The following is a 10,574-nucleotide window of genomic DNA, read 5'->3' as shown; positions in this document are numbered from 1 at the left end:
CTCAGGGATTCGACCTTGAGACTTCATTCCTCAGTTGCAGGGCTTCGACTTGGGCTCAAATATGAGGCCCAGTTCTGAAAAATCTTTTAAACAAGATCTGGACCGTTTTCCTCTTGTTGGGCCATTAGCCCTCTTTTATTAGCTCAAGCCCTCTTCACGTAATGAATTAGTTCTCCTTGTATAAGCCTTCCTAATTATTAATTGGTTTGTTTTTGTCAAGCATTGAATAATACAATAAGCATGTCTCTTTTGGTTTGTACGATAGGGATTCGATACTGAGTCTTCTGCTTGCAGCTTGTGCCTGCCCATACTTGGGCCCCTGTTGGGCTTGAGTATCAAACTATTTTGAGTTGAAGGCGTGCCCATCGCGTTTGGGTAGCCTTTCGAGTCGAAGATCTGAGTTCGAGCCTCGATCTAGGAATAGTTGCAACTTCGTTAGGCCATATTCAAATAATTGAGGTGTGCCATATTAGATAAAACAAATAGTCATGGCCCTCCAAATTTTAGTTTGAATATCCTTTAAAAATAGACTTGAGGTGTGCCGCGCCAAATAAAATCTCAAATGCGTGGCCCTCACTTAATCATTTCTTTTAAAATCCTTAGAATTCGAGGCGTGCCATTTAGCAAATTTCCATGGCCCTCACAAAGTTAACAACGCGTAGTTGCTTTAGGCGCGTCATTTAATAATATTACCTTCCTAAATTCGGGTGCGTATTTATGTGACCCAAATCCAAATCTCAACGATGTTAAAATATGTACAAAGACCGCGGGTGCATTTATATGACATGGTTCAAGACATGTTTTAATAACGTTGCAATCTTCCTAAAGATGAATAAAGCGGTCAAAGTTAAAAATTGCACATAGGTTTAAAATGTACTAAAATCAGATAATAGGCCAATTATAACAGTTGAGCGACCGTGCTAGAACCACGGAACTCAGGAATGCTTAACACCTTCTCCCGGGTTAACAGAATTCCTTACCCGGATTTCTGGTTCGCGGACTGTAATACAGAGTCAACCCTTTCCTCGATTCGGGATTTGAACCGGTGACTTGGGACACCATAAATCTCCCAAGTGGCGACTCTGAATCATTTAATAATAAATCCCGTTTCGATTGTCCTTTAATTGGAAAAACTCCCTTATTATACTCCCTTCCGAGGGTGTAGTAAAAAAGGAGGTGTGACAGCTCTGGCGACTCTGCTGGGGAAAAGAACCCAGAACTTCTGGTTCAGGGTTCAAGAATTCGAGCTTAGATGAATTGTTATATTTGGCTTTATCTGTTATCTGATTTTATTACATGTTTGGGGACTAATGTGCAAATGTTGCTTTTTACCGCTTTGATATTATCCGAACTGTATATAAACTGTTACGAAACCCTTCTCTTCTCATCTTCGGAGATGTGCTCGCTGGTCGAGACTCCCTATTCTATTAGTGTCATACCTTGAGGTAAGAAAGAGGCTCGGACAAGTTACTAAGCCGGATGGCCTTTTGGTTCCCGGTACATAGCCCCCTCCCCGACTCGAATTGTCCGCTCGGGTACACAGTCTAGAACCTATACCCAGGTTTAGAACCTAGAATAACTCAGCCTCATGCCGGATCCCTAGTAGGAATGCTTGTTTGCATCATGTGCATTTGACTTAGGGGACTCAACACAGGGGTTGGGTCCGTCTAGGACAGGTGAACCCAAAATAACAGACCATCCTGATGCATCCTGCTTGTGCATTTATCTGCTTTGGATTTGCATGCTGACCGGCTTTTTGAATAAAAGGGGAGAGTTTTTGAAAAAGAAATAGCAGTGTGAGGGTTGAGAGAGGTAATCACCTATTTTGAAAGAAAAAACCCAATGTCCAAATGGTACTGAAACTCTACCAAGTTTTTGAGGAAAAAAATGAAAAAAAAAAGAAAAGAAGGAAAAGGTTTTGTTTTCAAAAATAGTTGATTTTGTTTTATTTGCCCGAACTATGCCAGTTTGATTCTCACAGGGCGTGGGATACGTAGGCAACCCCCATCTGGTCCAACTTCCCTTTTGCAAAACTAACCCAAAAAGAACAAAATTTTATTTTTTTTCATGGTAAATAAGTAAGGTGATGCCATTCTTGTCGCAAATAGCCGAATGTCACTAAAAGGGCGCCGGAAGGCTGTTTTTTGCAAGAACAGCCACCTTTGGTCATTTTTTAATTTAATTTGCGTCAGTTAGCGAGCATAGCCTTAAAATCTTCCTCCCCGAAGTGATGAAAGGCCGTATTTGCAAAAACTGGGTTTTAGATTGAAATAAACTTTTGAAAATTGGTGTTGTTTCCCTTGAGTCAAAATGAGTCATAGTTTCCTTTTAATCACCTTAATAAATGTGCAGGATGAGCACAATTCAGAATGAACCTTTCTCAATCATGAACAAAATCCCCTTGGAGTTGCATATGTGGTGAGATGATCTGGGTAAAGAAGGGCAAGACAAGGTCAAACAATATTTGGGAGGTCTTACCGGTTTGTTGAAGATTAGGCCCAGGGGAGACATCATAAAGGCATTGGTTACATTCTGTGACCCGGCACACAACGTGTTCCATTTTTCAGATTTTGAACTCACCCCGACTTTGGAAGAAATAGCAGGGTACATTGGGAGTGCTGAGGTTCCTTTAAGACACAAGTACTTGGTTGCTCCGAGAACCGTAGCTGTGCACAGATTCTTAGACTCATTGAAGATAAGCAGGGGAATCCACAACCCGGATTTGGCAGCTGGTTTTTGTACTCCACAATTTATATACCAGAGATATGGCCACATAGGAGGGTTCAACAATCCGGAAAACAAAATATGTAGCAAAGGGAACCGCCTCAAATGGGAAGAACATAGGTGTTTTGCTTTTATAGTGGTCTTCTTGGGACTTCTGGTGTTCCCCAGGAAAGATGGAAATATCGACATAAAAATAGCTGGGGTTGTCAGCACTTTACTTACCCAGGACAAAAGCACCCTTGCAACCATGATAGTAGCTGAAATCTTCCGCGCTCTCACAGCCTGCAAAGCCGGAGGAGACTTCTTTGAGGGGTGCAACTTGTTGCTGCAAATGTGGATGCTTGAACACCTATGCCATCGTCCTCAATTAATGAGTTATGGGTCAACAGAGAAAACCTGCATAGAGGAATTTTATACGAGGATTGATGGGATCAGCTTGCCAGAAGGGGTCACAGGATGGATATCACACCTCCATTCTGTCACTGCTAGCCAAATAGCATGGACGTTTGGATGGTTGCCTGTGGATGAGATCGTATATATGCCAGCTACCGGGCCTCACTTCCTCTTGATGGGTCTCAAGAGAATCCAGCCGTATGCCCCGTATCGGGTATTGAGACAGCTTGGGAGATGCCAAATAGTGCCAAAGGATGAAGATCTCAGTGCCCAAGTAGTCAAGATTGGTCTTGATGGCCAGTTTCCTGAAGCAGCAGTCCGCCAGATTTGGAGCGAGTGTCAATACTTGGCGGAAAATACCTGTGTACGGGATCGATCCAAAGGAGAAGTTTCACCAGGGTACCATGCTTGGTATAGAAAGGAAATTGCGTTTGGGAGGCCGGCCAAAAGACCCCACCTTCAGGAATTTGTGGAGGCATCAAAAGAACAGTGGGATTGGTTAGCCAAGGAGAATGAGTACAGGGCCACCATAAGCAGGCTAGAAAAGCAAGTTCAAGACCTTCAATTTGAAAAGGATTTGCAAGCCGCGGCGGATGAGGATGAAAAGAAGAAACTAGCCAAAGAAAATGAAGCTTACGAGCCCAAATTCGAGAAATAAAAATAGCAGCCGAAAATCCCGCTAGGAGCGTAAAGGATGAAAAACTCATAAAGAACCTTAGGCAGAAAGTGGATGATTATGGTTTTGATTTTAACAAAGCGGAGAATGAATTGGCCAGGGCTCGAACACAACTGGCTAAGAATGCGGAAGAAAGAGCACGCCTGGTGAGACAGTTAAAAGAGCAATATAACAATGAGGTTGCGGGGTTAAAGAAAAGGGTCATCATTGCCGAGAACAAAATGATCAAACAAGCCAAGGATTTTAAAGCTGAAAGGGAACACTTTTATGATTTTATGGCTCACATGGAGGAAGAAGTGCAACAACTGCAAAATCAACATCTCCACGACACTCAGGTATTAGAAGCCCGTAATCGGTAGGTCGGGTGTCTGCTTCAAGAGAAGGGTAGGATCAGAGAGAGGATCAGAGCCATTGCCGATTATATTGTTCTGAAGTGCCAAGCATGCGAGGATATGACCCGTACAACTTTCTTTGCGGCAGTGATGACATTTTTCCGACAAATCATGAGTGATTTAGAGAGGCTCCAAGGGGATCTTGCATATAGGCCCACGGGGAGACCGAATGATGCCCCGCGGCCCCCAGGAGTTTTCGAGGCATTAATGTATTCATGATCTTTGCTTGAGTCTGTACTTTCCTGCTGTTGAAGTCTGTTTTGAGTTTGTTAGTTCTTTTTTGAGTCCGTTAGTTCCTTTTGAGTCTGTTTTTTAGTTTCTTTTGAGTCTGTGAGTTTTTGAGTCATTGTAATCAAAGTATTTGCTTTGTATGAAAATTGAAAATCCCAAAATATTTTTGTTATTTATCTATATCCCCAAGAACTACCCTTGGTTTGATTCATGCGGGGTCATGATACGTAGGCAATTTCTATAGGATTCGACCGTAACCAAATGAAAAAAAAAGAAAAAAGAAAAAAAAAGGAAAAGAAAAGAGAGAAAAGACAAGAGAGAAAAGAAAAAGAAAAGAAAAAGAGCGAAAATAAGAAATCGAGAGAAGGAAGCAATGGTAAAATAAGAGAATAAAAACAAAGAGAAAGCAAAGGCAAGAATTGAAAAAAAAAAGAAAGAAAAAGAGGGAAAAAGAGAAGTTGCAAATGGAAATAAGGAAAAGCCGGGATGATGCAAGCAACCGATCAAATACATAATAGAAACGTTAACTGCTTAGGTGCATTCATACCCCAAAATGTGCGGTTACCAATCTGTTAAAGCCTTAACCGCTAACAAAGTTGTTGTTGATGTATTGAGTTCAGGCAGGTGGTTAGTTGATTGGCATTCTGGCAACTCACTCCTATAACACCCGGTCAAAGGACAAGCTGAACATGGCCAACCAAGAACTAGAGGCAAGTATTGTCGACCCGTCAAAAGAGGTGGAAGAATTGGATGTTAATGCGATGAAAGAAGAGATGCATAAGTTAAAGCAGCAAATGGCTTAAATGTACCAGGCCTGGGCAAAAGGGCACCCACCACCGGTTTACCCCGCCAACCCTGCTTATATCCCCCCATCGGCTCAACCTCAGGAGCCTTCTACTGTGAATTCATCTCCAGCATTTCCCCCTACCAACAATGCTATGACACCACTTCCCAAACACCACCAGCTCCACCACATAAACATGTCCCATACCCTCCTCCACCAATCACTCATGTTTTTGTGGCACCTGCACCTACTGCATTACACCGATCTTCCAGTGAGCCTCTGCTCCAGGCTCACGACAACCATTATTACCCCCCAGACCCTACCTTCAAAGCGCCAGAACCATGTTCTTACACTCCTCATTTTGATTTCCCGGCAGAAACTGAAAAGCCACCTAAGAATCCCGAGCAGGAGGAGATGATTAGGAAAGTCAAGAGCTTGGAACAATCTTTCAGGAATATGCAGGGGCTAGGTGGACAAGTAAGTGTGGCGTATAAAGACCTATGTCTATTCCCAGATGTTCAATTACCAGCTGGGTTTAAGATGCCCAAGTTTGACTTGTACGATGGGCATGGTGATCCAGTGGCACACCTGAGAGGTTTTTGTAGCAAGACGAGAGGAGCAGGCAGGAGAGATGAATTACTGATGGCGTATTTCAGTCAAAGTTTAAGTGGCTCGGCGTTGGAATGGTACACCCGACAAGATCATGGTCGGTGGTACACATGGGACGATCTAGCCCAAGCATTCGCCTGCCATTTTCAGTATTATCTTGAAATTATTCCAGATCGTCTGTCATTGACGAGGATTGAGAAAAAGCCCGGTGAGAGTTTCAGAGAATATGGCTTCCGTTGGAGAGCAAGCAGCGAGGGTTGACCCTCCGATGAAAGAAAGTGAAATGGTTGACTATTTCTTGCAGGCCTTGGAGCCCACTTATTTTGGTCATTTGGTGTCAGCGGTAGGAAAGTCCTTTAATGAAGTGGTAAAAATGGGGAGCATGGTAGAAGAGGGACTCAAGTCCGATAAAATCATGAGCTACTCAGCAATTAAGGCAACCACCCAGGCCATTCGAAACGGTACTGGGGGTGTACTTGGAAAGAAGAAGAAAGAGGATGTTGCGACAATTGAGTCAGGAGCTTGGTTCGGATCTAGGGGCCCATCACCTTACTACAACCAGCCTCGACCCCACCACCAAACTTACCCCCACACTCCATATAGCCCACCACAACACTACTACCCACCGCCAGATCCCCATTTTTCTGTCCATCACGCTCAAACATACACTCAACCTCCTGCCCACGCACAATGGCGTGCGCCAACTCCACAAAATACATACCCAGCTCCACAAAATGCCTATCCACCCCCAAGAGCCTACCGAAATCCCCCTGGAACAGGTTTCCGACCTAATCAAGCCTTCAAGAAAGAGAGGTTCCAGAAGAAGAAGACTTTTACTCCATTGGGAGAATCATATACTAGTCTATTCCATAGGTTGAGACAATTGGGTATGTTGAATCCAATTGAGCCTAAACTGCCGAATCCTCCCCCGAGAAATCTTGACCACTCGGTGAGTTGCGAATATTGTTCAGGTGCTCCGGGGCATGACATAGAGAAATGCTGGCAATTGAAAACAGCTATTCAAGAGCTCATTGATACCCATCGGATCGAGGTACAAGCCCCAGAGGCACCTAATATCAACTAGAACCCATTGTCGGCCTATCATGAGACAAATATGATCGAGATAGTGCATAAGGGAGGGGAGCCTAAGAAGCCTTCACAGACAGTCATGATGATTCGGTCCAGTGAGGTCAAGCCGGTTGAAAAGTCAACAAGTGAGAAATCAGTGATCAGGTAGAGCGGGACAAACAGTGAACCATCTGCGGTAGTCAAGAAAGGGTCCTCAAGTGAGGTTGCAACGAAACAAGAAAAGGCAAAAGTGGTTGTGCCAGGACTGGCGAACAAGCCTGTCGTGATTGTGGAGGGTGCCCACACAGATCCCGTCATTGTCAAGCCAGGCGCTGGGAAGCGCCCAGTAACAACAGTTCCTAGTTCTGCGGTTGATCTTGATAAAGAGTTGATTGAAAGGTTCGAGAAGTTGTTCGACGATGTGAACATGGTGGAAGTTGAAGAGGGTTCTAGCAAGGCGGATGTGCAATTTGTCGGGCCAAGTGCAAAGATTAACAATTGGGAAGCTACTCCTCTCCCTACCCGGAAGGAGTTTTGGTAGTTTGCTTTGATTTTCTTTCAGTTTATCAGGGTTCAGATTCTATGTTCCGTCTGTTTAGATGTATAAACCTTATTATCTTTTGATTTCAATGAAATGCAATTTCCCTTTTTCATCATTCCTGATAGTTTTATTTTTGTTTTTCTTTTCTTCCTTACACAGTTCTTTTTATGCTGGTTTCAATGACATGACATGCATGAGGAATCTTCGGCCCAGTTTTAAAAGCCAAGCTAATTCTGAAAAGTTGAAATCCCATCCCTTCGGATTGTCGCTGAAGCCAAAATTGATGTTGATGAGTGGGTCAGAACCCGCCCGAGCGATTGAGTTTGATCGATGAGAAAAGAATGGCAATAGTGTGTCATGGCCAATTGTATCAACAGATAATGGCAAGAGCATATAATAAGAAGGTGTGTCCACAGAAGTTTGAAGTGGGTCAGCAAGTGTTGAGACGTATCCTTCCACATCAGGCTGAGGCTAAAGGCAAGTTTGCCCCAAATTGGCAAGGGCCGTTCATCGTAACTAGAGTGTTGTCAAATGGTGCTTTGTATTTATCAGACATAGAAGGCAAGTGCCTAGAAATGGCCATCAATTCCGATGCGGTCAAGAGATACTATGTATGATTCTCTTTGGTTAAATTGTGTTTGTTTGTACTTGGCATGTTTTGAAGATTGGAATGGCAAGGCATTTTGTTCTGCTATCTAAACACTTTATCCTTTGTTACCCCTTTGAGCCTTATTTATTTTCTTTCATACCTCTCTTTCGGAATCAGTAGTAGAGATCAGAAACACAAGCGTGAAAGATAAGTAAAGGAAAAAGAGAGAAAATAAAGGAATGAAAATAGAAAAGAAAAAAAAAAGAAGAAAAGGAAAGGAGAAAAAGAAAAAAAAGAAAGAGAAAAAGAAAAAAACCCAACAAAACAACAAAAAAGAAAAGGAAAGAAAAAGAGAGAAAGAAAAGAAAGAGATAAGAGAAAATCACAACAACAAAGAAATTTCTATGACATGAACTACGTTCGACCTGATTCCTTTTAAGGATACGTAGGCAGCCTCACGGTTCGGTCCCATCAAAATAAGATCCAAAAGTTCCCAAGCAAGAAACTGGGGCAGAAGTTGTGGTTGTTGTAAGAAATTTGATTCCGAAAGTTGTAATTTTTGAACCCATGTTGAACTGTTTTGAGCCTTGATACCCTTTCTTTCTAACCCTATCCAAAAGCCACGTTACGGTCCAAAGAAAGACCTTCTGATCAGTCTTCGAGAGATGCCAAGTCGAGCAAGTAGAGGTGATTCATGTCAGGGGCAACACTCTAGTCCAAGCAGAAAAATGAGGAAAAATGAGAGAGTATTATTGGTGAAAACCCTCACGGGCACCATAAGGCGATGGGAGCTGAGAGAAAGGAAAAATGAGAGAGTCTTATTGGTTAACACCCTCACGGTCACCTTAAGGTGAAACTGAGTTGAGAGATGAACAAATGGGAGAGGTCTGTAGGTGAAAACCTTTTAGGGCACCGCAGGATAAACAAGGTCAAGGTTTGGGTGAAGAAATCGGGTTATGGAATTCCGGGGCAACAAAGCATGGCAATTGAATGTTGATTGGTTGGACGGATTGGGCCGATTAGTCCGAAACGCATGTCATGATCAATGGTACCATCTGTTCCACTCAGATAAGTCTCTTTTCCTTTTCATTTTTAGCAAGTCGTTCGATTTTGGATTTTCTTTATCCTTAACCCTCGAGGTCATTGCATTTCATTTCTTTCGGGGTTTGTCTCTCTAAGATATTTGAATGTCAGTCTTGTTCAAAGCAAATAAGAAAGGATTTCAAAGCTCACTACCAATTTCCAAAATTGCAAAGCAGAGTGTGGCCAGAACATACCAAAGATAGCATGATGTAAAGTGGGATATAAGGAGTCACCGGAAGTTTCATCGGTGGAATGACTTGGTAATTTCATGGGAGATGCAAAGGTTCAGAGAAAGGGGTCAGAGAGGTAAAACAAAGGTTTGGGTATAGAACAATCGGGTCATCTAAGGTCATGGGGTTTGAAAGTCAGTCAGAAAGTCAAGCGGTTCAGGGCCAGTCCGGGGAAGCAGGAACACGACAGTGGAGACACCTTCAACAAGAATGCCATCAACTAACAACCATTTTAAACTGACAAGATTTTCCTTTGATTGAAACAGGGGAAGAAAATTTCGTTTGTTTCAGAGGAACTCTCTGTAAGGGAAGAGCAAGCACCAAACAGGTTTGACCGTAAAATCTCAGGACCTTCCTGGAAAATGTGGCTTAGTTAAATTTCAAAACAATCATGAATAGCATAGCTTACCATAAAGGAATGTAAGTTGGTTTCAAAGTTTGCATGTTTAAGATATGATTCAATTAGGAGTTGTCAGGACCCCCCCCCCCCCCCCCCNCCGAATAATGGGACCTAGCTTTAAGATTGCTGTTAGATAACAAGATGTAGCGAAAATAATACCTTTAGAAGATATAACTTAGAATTTTTGTTTAATTAGGAATTGTCAGGACCTTCCTGGATAATAGGATTTAGTTTTAAGACCCTCTTAGATAACAGGACTCAGCGGAAGTAATACCTTGGATTTACAATTGTCGTTTAATTAAGAGTTGTCAGGACCCCCTGGATAATAGGACTTAGATTTCAAATTCTTAGTAATGGTTGGTGGAATAATTCAGTTTAACACTCACATATATGCCCAGCTACCAAACTGGGGCAGACATTTTCTTTGTTTTTGTTTATTTTGTTGAAATCAGGAGCCCATCTGGAGAACAGGGAATACAATTCAAGTCAGCAGCCAGGAGCCCACCTGGAGAACAGGGAATACATTCAAGTCAGCAGTCAGGAGCCCGCCTGGAGAACAGGGAATACATTTCAAGTTCAGCAATCAGGAGTCCACCTGGAGAACAAGGGAATACAATTCAAGTTTCAGCAATCAGGCGCCCACTTGGAGAGCAAGGGAGCACAGTTCAGGTTTCAGCTTTCAAGTTCTTATTGATATTTGGTAACATGATTCGGTTTACACTCATATATATGCCTAGCTATCAAACTGGGGCAGAAATTTTCTTTGTTTTTGTTTATTTTGTTGAAATCAGGAGCCCACCTGGAGAACAGGGAATACATTTCAAGTCAGCAGTCAGGAGCCCACCTGGAGAACA

Source organism: Nicotiana attenuata, unplaced genomic scaffold (assembly GCF_001879085.1).
Source record: "Nicotiana attenuata strain UT unplaced genomic scaffold, NIATTr2, whole genome shotgun sequence".
Taxonomy (NCBI): Eukaryota; Viridiplantae; Streptophyta; class Magnoliopsida; order Solanales; family Solanaceae; genus Nicotiana; species Nicotiana attenuata.
This window is presented reverse-complemented; position numbering follows the sequence as displayed.